Consider the following 14108-nt stretch of genomic DNA (forward strand, 5'->3'; position numbering starts at 1 on the left):
ACAAAGAGCATACGGACGTAAGAGTTCTTCTGCTCCAGGTGGTTGAGCGCAGTGTGGACCACAGAGGAGATGGCATCCTCTGTTGATCGTTTCTCACGGTATGCATACTGATGAGGGTCCTCGTTCATGTTGATAGTTGTTTTGATGTGAGTCATGACCAGTTTTTCGAAGCATTTAGCGACTATCGGGGTGAGGGCCACTGGCCGATAGTCATTCAGACCAGTCACTGTAGAGCTTTTTGGGACTGGGATGATGGTGGCAGTCTTCAGGCAGGTGGGAACTGTCTCCAGGGTAAGTGAGGTGTTAAAGATGTCTGCCAGCACCTTGTAGAGCTGATCAGCACATTCCTTCAACACTTTTCCGGGGATTTTGTCTGGGCCAGTTGCTTTGTGCAGATTAATCCTCCTGAAGGTACTCCTTACTTCTGCTGAGGTCACGCTGAGATGCTCTTCATCCGGTGGTGAGGTGAGTCTGGTGCTGGGTGGTCTGTTCGGGTCTTCAAAGTGTGCATAGAACTTGTTGAGGGCATCAGGCAGAGATGGGTCTTTGGGACATTGTTCGCTCCTTCCTTTATAATCTGTTATGCACTTAATGCCCCTCCACATGCTCCGAGGGTCTTGTGAGGTGAATTGACCCTCGATCCTCTGTGCATATGTGGCCTTGGCCCTCTTAATACCAGCAACCAGCTCTTTTCTTGTCCTACTCAGCTCCTCTGAGTTTCCAGACCTGAAGGCAGTGTTCCTGGCTTCCAGCAGGGTACGCACCTCTGCATTCAGCCAAGGTTTTCTGTTTGGGTAGCTTTTAACATTTCTGATAGTAGAGACGGTGTCAGTACATCTACTATTGTAACCCAGAACTGAGGATGTGTATTGGTCCAGATCAAGTGATCCTCCATTTTCAGCAGCTTCTCTGAAAACCTGCCAGTCTGTTCGGTCAAAACAATCTCTCAGTATGGGGCCACTGTCCTGGATCCAGCATTTAACTTTCTTTTGTACCGGTCTGGAGCGTCTCAGCGGGGGCATGTAAGCAGGAGCCAGGAAGCTTGAGATGTGGTCTGACAGTCCTAGGTGGGGGCGGGGTTCGGCTTTGTATGCATCTTTTATGTTCATGTAAACACGGTCCAGCGTGTGGTCTCCATGTGTTGGAATCGCCACATGTTGATAAAAGCTTGGGAGACAGTCCTTTAGATTCACGTGGTTAAAGTCTCCGGCTACAACGTAAAGAGCCTCGGGGTGTTTGCTCTGCAGCGAGCTGATGATATCATGTAACTCCTGCAGTGATTCATTAGCATTAGAGTCTGGAGGAATGTAAACGACAGTGATAAAAGTCACCGTGAACTCGCGGGGTAGATAATGTGGCCGACATTTCACTGTTATTTGTTCCAAAGCCTTCGAGCATGAGCTATTTACAACAGTACAGTTCGTGCACCAACTTTTACTCACGTAAATGCATACTCCGCCTCCCCGTGATTTCTCCGTTAGCTCGCTGCAGCGGTCCGCTTGAAAAAAAAGTCTGTCATCCAGCTGGAAGACTGTATCCGGCATTTCGCTTGTAATCCACGTTTCTGTGAGGCAAAGCACCGCACACTTCTTCATCTCTTCTGAGGCGCCCGCTCTCAGACAAAGTAAATCCACCTTGTTGTCCAACGAGCGGACATTCGACAGAAAGAGAGACGGCATGGGGAGTTTACTGGCTTTAGCGTTAGCTCGTAGCCTCACCGTAACTCCCACCCGGCATCCTCTCCTCTTAAGCCTGGAGCAGCACTTCCTCTTCTGCCCGCTGGAACACCTCAGCTGCAGCTTCCAGGTAGATGACTTTAAGATCTGCATTCTGCCGAGCGTAGTTTTAAGTTTGTTGCTGATTTCTGCTATATTTCAAGGCAAATCTGCTCCTATTCTCATCAGTTCGGTTCGGCTATAGTTCACATGCATAAATCGCGCGGAGTCAGGCACAGAGTCAATATCAATACTTCTAAAAACTGGGATAGTACCGGGAGCCTGTGAAGCTGCAACTGCTCTGAGCGCGGCCATCTTGCTCAACTCTTTCTTGGATACATTTCTAAAATTTAATTTATTTACAAAATGATAAAGATCAAATCATGTTTTTACAACTTATTATGTAGGTCACAATATGTTTGTTTTTTGTTCATTGATCCCTTTTGTTATATTTTAAAATTTTCTCTACTTTCTTATTTGATTAACTAATTTATTCAGAAGAGAGTTAATGCATGCAATACATTTTACTACTTATAAATAAACTGACCATTTAAAACAACCTAAAGACTTTCCTAAAAGCTTGAATGGATACATCTCCTCCTACATGTCATTATGTGAGTGCAGCTACAGCGTGCGCTCTCAGAACATTATTACATGCAGTGTTCCTCCAGTGAGGACTGAACTAGGCAAAAAGGGCATTCTCCTACTCTGCTCCTGTTTCCTGGAATATCTGTCAAAAAAATCTGAAGCTCTCGACCTCGACCTCTCTAAGTGGCTTCAAACATCTGCTAAGTTCCTGGTATAAACCAACGCAGACATGTTCCTGTTTTTAGTATTTGATTTTATATTGCTTTATAATCTAGATTTTTTGTTTTGTTTTTCTTTATATAATTTTCTTCCATTTATTTTTCAATTTATAAGCTTTTATTATGATGGTCTACTCTTGTTATCAATCTTAGTTAAAAACAGGTCTCTCTTGAAAATGAGTACTTGAGGATCAATGAGACTAACTGGTATAAATAAAGGTTGAATGAATGAATGAATGAATGAATGAGCAAAAATATTTATAGATTACTGCTTTGCCACTAATAATGTTAAATATTACAAACCGTATTCCAAAAAAGTTGGGACACAAAACAAATTGTGAATAAAAACTGAATGCAATGATGTGGAGATGGCAAATGTCAATATTTTATTCGTAATATAACATAGATGACAGATCAAAAGTTTAATCTGAATAAATGTAACATTTTAAAGGAAAAATATGTTGATTTAAAATTTCACAGTGTCAACAAATCCCAAAAAAGTTGGGACAAGTAGCAATAAGTGGCTGGAAAAAGGAAAATGAGCATATAACGAACAGTTGGAAGACCAATTAACACTAATTAGGTCAATTGACAACATGATTGGGTATAAAAAGAGCTTCTTAGAGTGTCAGTGGCTCTCAGAAGCCAAGATGGTAAGAGGATCACCAATTCCACCATTTTTGCACAGATAGATAGTGCAGCAATACCAGAATGGTGTTACCCAGCGCAAAATAGCAAAGACTTTTAAGTTATCATCAACCATGCATAACATCATCAAAAGATTCAGAGAATCTGGAATAATCGCTGTGCGTAAGGGTCAAGGCCGTAAAACTTTACTGGATGCTCGTGATCTCCGGGCCCTTAAATATCACTGTACCTCAAACAGGAATGCCACTGTCAAGGAAATAACAGAATGGGCTCAGGAATACTTCCAGAAAGCATTGTCAGTGAACACAATCCACCGTGCCATCCGCCGTTGCCAGCTGAAACTCTACAGTGCAAAGAGGAAGCCATTTCTAAGCAAGCTCCACAAGCTCAGACGTTTGCACTGGGCCAGGCGTCATTTAAAATGCAGTGTGGCAAAATGGAAGACTGTTCTGTGGTCGTATGTGTCACGATTTGAAGTTCTTTATGGAACATTGGGACGCCATGTCATCCGGACCAGAGAGGACAAGGATAGCCCAAGTTGTTATCAACGCTCCGTTCAGAAGCCTGCATCACTGATGGTATGGGGTTGCATGAGCGCTTGTGGCATGGGCAGCTTGCATGTCTGGAAAGGCACCATTAATGCAGAGAACTATGTTCAGGTTCTAGAACAACATATGCTCCCATCTAGACGTCATCTTTTTCAGGGAAGCCCCTGCATTTTTCAACACAATAATGCCAGACCACATTCTGCAGCAATCACAACATCATGGCTACGTAGGAGAAGGATCCGGGTACTGAAATGGCCAGCCTGCAGTCCAGATCTTTCACCTATAGAGAACATTTGGCGCATCATAAAGAGGAAGGTGCGACAAAGAAGGCCCAAGACGACTAAACGGTTAGAGGCCTGTATTAGACATGAATGGGAGAGCATTCCTATTTCTAAACTTGAGAAACTGGTCTCCTCTGTCCCCAGACGTCTGTTGAGTGTTGTAAGAAGAAGGGGGGATGCCACACAGTGGTAAAAATGGACTTGTCCCAACTTTTTGGGGATTTGTTGACACCATGAAATTTGGAAACAACAGATTTTTTTTGGATACAACAGCTCTCCCTTTCAGTGCTTTTTAATGTTATTTTTGTACATCCTTTTTTCTTGTGTTTGCATTGCCAAGTTTGCAAACATCAACTATGGACGTCAGACCCTTTTGGACATCGGTGAGCAGCATCAAATACCTGTTTCGAGTGACTTTCATTATACGCACAACATCCCAGACGAAATAGCGAGATCACCTGGCTCTCCGTGGATTGTTGTCGGGCCTGGGAGGCGGCGCAGACGGAGAAGGGAGAGGAAGCAGAAGCGAGGCTGCAGGTCTGGCGTTATGCTAAGGCTAAGATCACAACCCCACAAGCCACCTCTACCGAGCCTTTATCTCTCTAATGCCAGATCCCTGGTGCATAAAACGGATTATTTGGAATTGCAACTCGCTAGAAATCGCAATGTTCGTGACTGCTGTGTTCTGATTATCACCGAAACCTGGCTTCACCCCGGGATACCCGATGCTAGCATACAGCTAGCAGGCCACTCTCTGCTACGCTGGGACAGGACTGCGGACTCCGGTAAGAGCAGAGGTGGGGGGCTCTGTATTTATGTGCATGAGAACTGGTGTAATAACGGGACAATTATAGACAATCACTGTTCCCCAGACCTTGAGTACATGTCCGTGCCGACCTTTTTTTATACCGAGAGAGCTAACAGTTGTGATAATTACTGCCGTGTATATACCACCCGATGCTAAAGTAAATACGGCGCTCTCTCTCCTGCTGAACACCATCAATGAACATCAGCGGGCTCACCCCGACGGTGTTCATATAATTGCAGGAGATTTCAATAGGGCTAATCTGAAGACTGTACTCCCAAAATTCTACCAGCATGTTAAGTGTTCTACTAGGGGGGAGAACACTCTGGACCAGGTTTACTCGAACATTAAACATGCATACAGAGCCATACCCCTCCCCCACCTCGGGCAGTCAGACCATCTTTCACTCCTGCTCCCCCCAGCTTACACCCCCCTCAGACGCAGAGCAAGGCCTACAACAAAAACTGTTACAATCTGGCCTTGTAATGCACTCGATGACCTATAGGACTGCTTTGAACAAACTAACTGGGACTTATTTGAACATCAGGAAATGGAAACATACACAGGAACAGTACTGGACTACATCAACTTCTGCATCGGAAATGTGACTATGGTTAAAAACATTCGTGTTTACCCCAACCAGAAACCATGGATGACCAGCCAGGTTCGCACACTCCTCAGAGCCCGCGACACTGCCTTCAGGTCAGGTGACAGAGCTCTGTACCAAGCTGCTCGAGCCAACCTGAATAAGGGAATAAAAATCGCAAAGGCTGACCATAAAAGGAGTATAGAGTCCCATCTGTCCCGTAACAACTCACAGGAGGTGTGGAAGGGCATAAAAAACATCACTAACTATAGAGGCTGTGAGGTGACAACAGGAGACCTGAGTGCATCACTAGCAGAGGAGCTAAACTGCTTCTTTGCACGCTTTGATGCACCTCAGCAGCACCCATCTGATCCTGCCCTGCCCCCACACCCACCGGGTTACTGCACCACTCCACTCACTGTACGGGAGCATGATGTTAGACATTCCCTCCAATCAGTGAACCCCAGGAAAGCTACTGGCCCAGATGGAGTACCTGGCAGGGTGCTCAAAGCATGTGCCCTCCAGCTCGCCCCCACCTTCACCAGAATTTTCAATCTCTCCCTGGCCCAGGCTGTCATCCCTCCCTGCTTAAAATCTGCAACCATCATCCCAGTGCCGAAAACGCCTACCATCACCAGCCTGAATGATTACCGACCGGTGGCTCTCACCCCGGTAATCATGAAGTGCTTCGAGAGACTGGTTCTCCAGCACATCATGGACTATCTCCCTCCGAACTTTGACCCCTACCGGTTTGCATATCGCACCAACAGGTCCACAGAGGATGCTATTGCAGTAGCTCTCCACACCACGCTGAGCCACCTGGAACAACAACACAGCTACGTTCGAATGCTCTTTGTGGATTACAGCTCGGCCTTTAATACAATCATTCCGGACATTCTTATAAATACATTGGACAATCTCGGCCTCCCCCCACTCACATGTACCTGGATAAAAGACTTCCTAACCAATCGGCCCCAATCTGTAAGACTTGGTCCCCACCTCTCCTCCACTCGTACGCTAAGCATTGGCTCCCCACAGGGCTGTGTGCTGAGCCCCTTGCTGTACTGTCTCTGCACCCATGACTGCAGCCCGGCCCACAACAACAACCTCATCGTCAAGTTCGCTGATGACACCACAGTGGTCGGACTAATCTCTAAGGGAGATGAGACATTTTACAGACAGGAGGTCCTGGAGCTAGCAACCTGGTGCTCAGAGAAAAATCTGGCTTTGAATATCAAAAAAACCAAGGAGGTGATTATTGATTTCAGGAAGCGCAGCACCAACCTAGCCCCCCTTTACATCAACGGCGAGTGCGTGGAGAGGGTTCACACTTTCAGATTTCTTGGTGTCCATATCTCTGCTGACCTAAACTGGAAAGAGAACACCACAGCGGTCATCAAGAAGGCTCAGCAGAGACTACACTTCTTAAGAGTCCTTAAGAAGCACAACCTGAACACAAAATTGCTGCTGACCTTCTACCGCTCGTCCATCGAGAGCCTGCTGACATACTGTATCTCAGTATGGTACGGCAGCCGCACCCTGGCTGACAGGGAGAGGCTTCAGAGAGTAGTCAAGACAGCGCAAAAGATAATTGGCTGCCCTCTCCCCTCCCTGATGGACATTTACACATCACGCTGCCTCAACAGAGCAGAAAGCATAATCATGGACTGTTCACACCCGAGTTTGGAACTGTTTGACTTGTTACCTTCAGGGAAGTGCTACAGGTGCATCAGAACAAGAACAAACAGATTCAAGAACAGTTTGTTCCCGAAAGCCATCACCACACTGAACTCACACATGCACTGATTTAATAATCTAACCTCCCAAACACCTGGACTTCTACTGTGCAATACTACTGACATTTCATACTCTCAGTCACCTTAACTACCTCACTAATATCCATAATGTGCAATACAATTGTGTAATACTTGTATTTTTTACTTTCATTATTATATCTATATTGCGTTACATTTTTTATATTTTTAGTGTGTGTTTAATGTGTGTTTTCTTAAGGCGGGTTTTTGCACTGGAAAAAGGAGTGGCTCTTAATTTCATTGTACTGCGTATAATGACAATAAAGGCATTCTGATTCTGATTCTGATTCTGATTTTTTCCCTTAAAATTATACATTCTCTCAGTTTAAACTTTATATCTGTGATTTGTGTTATATTCTGAATAAAATATTAGATGTTGGCACTTCCACATCATTGCATTTAGTTTTTATTCACAATTTGTTTAGTGTCCCAGCTTTTTTGGAATCCGGTTTGTATAATATACTGTATATATTGTAACACACACACAAAACTATATATATATGTATATATATATACTGTATATATATGTTCATTGTATATAAACAACTATTCTACTAGTAATAAACTGAGAAATCTGTTCATCATTTTTCTTTGACCCATATATTTGCCATCAAAAAATAGAAGAAGGACGGACACACACACAAAAAAAGTTTTTTGTTATTTAAACACTAAGATGTTTCTGTTCAGATGAAACCCTTGCTGGTTTCTATAGTTTTCTGTCTTTATTTAATTTATCCAAACACTCCTGACCGTGGACTGAAGTCACTCCTTCTCTCTTCATCAGTCACTAGGAGAACAACATCTGCTTTAACAACAAAATACAGAAAAATAAAATCAACCCCAAAAATGTCTAGAACGATTGTTTGTATTTCTTTAACCACTTGAGACCTGCTGCTTGTCCTATTGGAGCTCACAGCTGCCTTTGACACCTATATTTGACACATATATAATTTTGGGTCTTAAAAGCAACGCTTCTTCATTCCTCCTCTTTTTCTCTCCATAGTTCTGTTACCACCCCTGTCCAGAATATCTTGTTTCCCACGCCTCACTGATGACTCGCATCATGCCTGTGGCTAACATCTATTGGTAATGTTATCCACCTTGAATCTTCATGACCTCTCACCTCAGGGGATTTCAACATGATACATATGCAATCAGAAGCTTTCCTTGGTGGCCACAGAAGCTTGTGACAGTTGCAGCCTGTAATCTGCTGTCAAATATGATCCAGTGAATATTTTCATTGAAGGATTAATCACTGAGGTCCTGTCAGGATGGGGGGGGGGGGGGGGGGGGGGTCTTCATCTTTGCCTCACAAAAAACTGTATCTTGGCATCAGATTGGGTTTAAGCATTTGTTTTTGAAACCAGTGGAGGAGAGAGTAATCTGGAGAGACGTGGAGTCTCTTTGTTTGGCACCAACTCAAACCTGAGATCTTGAGTTGAGGAAGCGCTCGGAGCTGCAGAGCGACTTTTGACTGAGGCAGGACCCGAAACAGAGGCGCTTCAATGACCTTCTCTTGTTCAGCGATGGGTGCAAGAACCTGAACTGAGCAGCAAGGATATACACACAATTGTGTGTTTTTCTAACTGTGTGGCAATCTTGTGTACTGATCTGGAAGATGTGAGTCATGCTCTATGCAAATCACTTCCTCTGTACTTCAAACAGAAGTTAAAGGTGCCGATGCATAAACACTGAAATACCTCACTGTTCAATCATTCTTCTTCTGTTTCCATCATGACTTCTGGTTCACTGTAGCTTTAGATATTCCATGTAAATATGTATTATATCAAATAAACAAACTATTGGTAATTTCACATAAACTTTTAGTTCAAAATCTGTAAAATGGCTGTGGTAGCCATCTTGAATTAGGTTGAAAAGGTAACCAACAGTGATTAGTTTGTGTAAAATCTGTGTAGATATGAGCAAAAACAGTTATTGTCTATGGTGATGCCACTGTAATGCCACTTTGATTGTTGATATGTGCTGCTGATTATCCATGCTGCTGATTTATTTCATGCTGCTGATTTATTTCATGCTGCTGTGTTCATTCGTACTCATCTGCTCACACAGACTCATGTCCGTGCTGCTTTTGTTCGGCGTATTGTTTTGTACTATTAGAGTTTAGCGTATTGCTTCATTTAAATCTTAGATATTATAACTGTTTCTTTTGCAATTTATATTTTTGCTATTGTTGGGTGTAAATGGGACCTTGTGTACACAATTTCATTCCACCTCATGCACCACATGTGATGTGAAAATTAATAAAAGCTACTTGAACTTGGCGGAGCTATATGTAAAAAAAAATAATCTAGAAATAATGTGCTTTGATTTTTCACAGTAGTACATAATGTGAAATAGATAAAATTTGTAAAAAGAATGTAAAAGCAAAAAATACAATTTTTATGTACTTTGTACACAGCAACTGGATTTTGTCAAAACTTGTAAGACAATATAGTCTTTTGTGGAGCTCCATAGCTCAGGGAATCCTCACAGTAGCGTCAGTCAAAGTGTGAACAGGACAGGTAAAGTGTTCACGTGTCTAAAATGGCATTCTGATTTTGCAACTTGAGTTTAAGTTTTATGATTTTCAAATATGTTTTTTAATACCAAATAGTCGCCCCGGTTCAAATCTCGGCCAGGGGCCTTTCTTGGTGGAGTTTGCATGTTCTCTCCGTGCATGCATGGATTTTCTCTGAGTACTCCAGTTTCCTCCTCCCACAGCCCAAAAACGTTGGTTACGTACTGTAACCCCAGATTCTATGAATATAGGCGTAGCCCTTTAAGGCTGTCGCTGATGGGTTTATCCCGTTATGCAGAGCATAAGCACTGAAAAAATTTAGTCCACGCCCACCTGCTGTGTGGGCCCCACCCGGTCCGTATAAATTACGTTAAAAGCGGGAAATCGGCTCCCAAAATAGCTTTTTTCTTCAGCCATTTAGGAGCCAGTGAGGCCCGACGCTTAAAGGGCTACGCCTATATTCATAGAATCTGGGGTTACAGTACGTAACCAACGTTCTATGTCATATAGGCTTCGCCCTTTAAGGCTGTCGCTGATGGGTTAAGGGCGAAGCGGATGTGGTCCTCGCCTCACTGGGTCCATTCGAACACAGTAAGAAGCGGAAGCTTGCCCAAAAAAACGTCTTGTCACTCAGCTCCCCGTGTGCATAACTACGCATCGCGTAATTATGTGCCATGCACAGACGCATGTTGTGTAACTATGCGTTCTGACAAAGCATGAACGCCCCGGAAAACTTTCAACGGAAAGAAGATGTTGAAAAGAGGGGGGGGAGGGGGGGAGAGCATGAACCAACTGGTTCATGGCTGAACAGTATAAACAGATTAATGTCCATGAATTGATTATTGATCAATGAACTGATTGGTAACAATAATCATGAACTGATTAGTGACAATAGAACCAAAATCACAGACACGACTTGTGACTGATAACAACATCTCACACTGTAATGCATGCAGACAGAAGTGAGCTTAAACAGAGTTCCATGAGAACAACAATATTCATTCTGTTAGAGCACTAAGGACAGAATGTGTCATGGAACGAGCCGTCACATCACGTAGGTAAAAGCGAATAAATGAGCAGGGTGTTGACCATGCAGCCGCAGTGCAAATGTCCTGCATTGACATACCATTATGCAGAGCAGTCCAAGATGCGATACCCCTGGTCGAGTGTGCTTAGAGGTTGACAGGAGGCTCTAAATCTGATGCTCTGTAGGCTTCAGAAAAGGCCTCACACAGCCAGTGTGACAAGCGCTGGATGGATAACGGGCGACCTGCAGAAGCATCTCTATAATGCACAAACAATTGTTGAGTTTGAAACACATTGCAGCTGTGCGCGCTATGTAACACGTCAACGCCCGCACCGGGCAGAGAAGATGAAAAGGTGCTTCCTCTTCTGATCTGTGGGGGGGGGAAGAAACCCCTCCAACGATATCACTCTTGATTTAAAAGAGCTCGTGATGTTTTAGGCATAAAAGCTGGGTTTGGTCTTAAATCAGCTGAGCTGCCCGTCAGCCTGAATTCTAAGGCATGACGAAGCAACAGAGAGGGCAGATAAATTACTTACCCTCTTAGCGGGTGTTAAAGCCAGCAGCAGGGCTGTTTTAAGAGACAAGAATTTTAAGTGAAAAACCTGATCCAGAGGCTCAATTGGAGCTTTGATCAGGACTCGCAGGACCAGCGTTAAATCCCACTGTGGAGCAAGTGGACGTGAAGCAGGCCTGCGTCTCTGAACACCTTTTAGAAAAACGCTTCATCAGCGGGTGATTAAAAGCTGTTCTGTCTCCGAAACCTTCGTGGCAGGAAGAGATGACTGCAACGTACGTTAAAGCGTACTGAATGCCAACTTCCTATCCATCAGCTGTTGTAGAAAGACAACACACCGCCTAAAAAGGCATGAGGTGGCCTCTAAACCTTTCTCTGTACACCAGCGCTAAAAAGCCGTCCCCTTTGATGTGTACAGAACTGTGGTAGATGTAGCACGTGAATCTTGAATTGTGCACACTATCTCCTGAGGGAGACCCATCCTCTCTAAGTGGGACCGCTCAGCGGTCAGACCCACAGGTGCTGACCTATTTCTGGGTAACTCCTGATCGCTCCTCCTGCCTGAAGGAGAGCATCCTCCCTCCACGGCAGTTTCCACGGCGACCCGACAACAGACGTTGCAGGCCTGGGAACCATGGTGCGTTCACACGCTCGGGAGCCACCAGGAGAGCTGTCAATCCCTCCTCCTGAACTCGGTTCAGGAACCGTAAAAACAGAGGAGGTGGGGGAAAAAACGCGTACAAAAGCGTTTTGGGCCACGGGCTGTGAGCAAATGCGTCCCCCCCCAGCGATGGATCGTCTCGCGGGCTCAGGGAAAACCATAGTTGACACTGAGCGTTCTCTCGCGTCGCAAACAGGTCCACAGCTGCTTTGCCAACTTCTGCCACGTCTGAAAACATCAGATCTGGATGGAGGGTCCGGTCCACGTGACGTGGGCCGCCCCTGGACATCACATCTGCCCCTCTGTTCAGAACACCGGATATGTAAACCGCTTTAATGGAGAGCAGGTTTTGATGAGCCCAACACAGTAGCTTTCGCGCAATGTGTAACATCTGGGCTGAACGCACACCCTTTGCTGGTTATGTACGTAGTAGTCACCATGTTGTCTGTGTGAATCAACACGTGTTGATTCTGTAGCACGGGAGCAAAGTGTTGAATCATATTCAGTACTGTGCGACACTCCAAAACATTGATGTGGGCTGATGTGTAGTGGGGCCACAGCGCCCCTACTGCTTGAGATAGGCATGTCCCCCCCCCAGCCTGACAGCGACACGTCCGTGAAGACTGACCCGTGTGACGTGGGTCTGCTGAGGGGGACTCCCTCTGACAGAAACAGGGTGTTTCCCCAGAGTCGGAGGTCTGCTCTCACAGAGGAAGGGACAATGATCATCCGTCGTTTTGTTTTACTGGATCCACATGCAGACGTGTAAAAACACCTCTGGAGGCGTCTCATGTGTAACAAACCAGCGGAACCACTGTGTGAGTGACATCATTCCCAACAGCTTCATGACGGAGACAGCTGTTATCACTTGCCGGGTCTTACGTGGCTGAGTTGACTTTAAAAAAGTGTTGAATCTAGTTTGTGATAAACGAGCTTTCATGGCGGTTGAATTTAATTCCACTCCCAGAAAAACAAACGTCTGGGCCGGGAAAATCGAGCTTCCTTCCAATTTATGGCGAAGCCCAGATTTAACAGGTGTGATGTCAACACCTGATCCTGCATCAGCGCCTCCTGTCTGGAGTGACAGGAGCAGCAGATCATCCAGGTAAAACAAAAACTCTCGTCTCTGTGTTAGGATGATCGGTATGCGTTCTCTGGATGTTATACAACAGATCCAAAAAACGGTCTCATCCCTCTGATCCGTGAGTAAAAACCCTGTGTTTTCTCTCCGTTGGGGGACTCTGTAGATTACTTTTATCAGAAACACTTGGACTTCTGCATTTAGGGATGAGATTTAGTCTGATGATGACGGGACCGTTTTTATAACTCCTCTGAATGGAGGGGTTCGGGTTGCAAACTGTAACTTGTACCATTTGCATAAAACCTTGTCCATCCATCTGAAAAACGGCGAGCATGTTTTAGCCACTCTACGTAACGTTCGTAGGGTGAACGTGCGTTAAGTGATGTGTCACGTTTTGTACGGCTGTCAGCAGTCCGCCGCTCAACCGCCGTCATGCGTCGCGGGAATGTTGTCTGTGTGATCCAGGGCGAGGCTTGTGCTGAGGCAAAGCGTGTGACAGCTGATGACGTGGTGGGGCTGCGCGTTTGACGTCGCTGTGCGAACGTTGAAAGGCGGAAGGCGTGACTTCATTTACGTCGCGCTGTTGGAGTGAAGGCTGCTAGCCCCGCGGGAGCACACGTTTTTCTCTGGAGGGACGCGCGCCGCTCTCGCTGGAGGGGCGCGCGCTGGAGGGAGGCGGGACTCATTACCGGGTTCTTTCAGCTGCTTCACGTTTAAGCTGCGGTGAGCTGCCGAACGCTGAGACGCGGTGGGTGACGGCTGCCCGCGTTTGATTCGTTGAGACGGGTGTCGCTTCTTGTGAGAGAGAAGGACCTCCACCCGAACCAGCCTGCAGACCACATTTATACCGATGTGAGCTGGTTAGCGCCGGGCAGCTGTGTGTGTGCGCCAGCATCAACGCAGCGCCGTTGGATGGAGTCTGTCTCATCCTTGTGATCGACTCGTCATGTCTAGAGCGGCGGTGAGTTTAAAAACCTTATTTAAGGACACTGGCTCATGTGTGGAGGCTGTTCCATCCCACGAGTGCGAGTTGACACCGCTTGAGTGAGGATCGTGCAGTTCTAGTTGATAACGAGTTATTTTCGCTTACCGTTGTGCCGTGAT

This window comes from Nematolebias whitei, chromosome 12 (genome assembly GCF_014905685.2).
Source record: "Nematolebias whitei isolate Nwh7 chromosome 12, NemWhi1, whole genome shotgun sequence".
Lineage (NCBI taxonomy): Eukaryota > Metazoa > Chordata > Actinopteri > Cyprinodontiformes > Rivulidae > Nematolebias > Nematolebias whitei.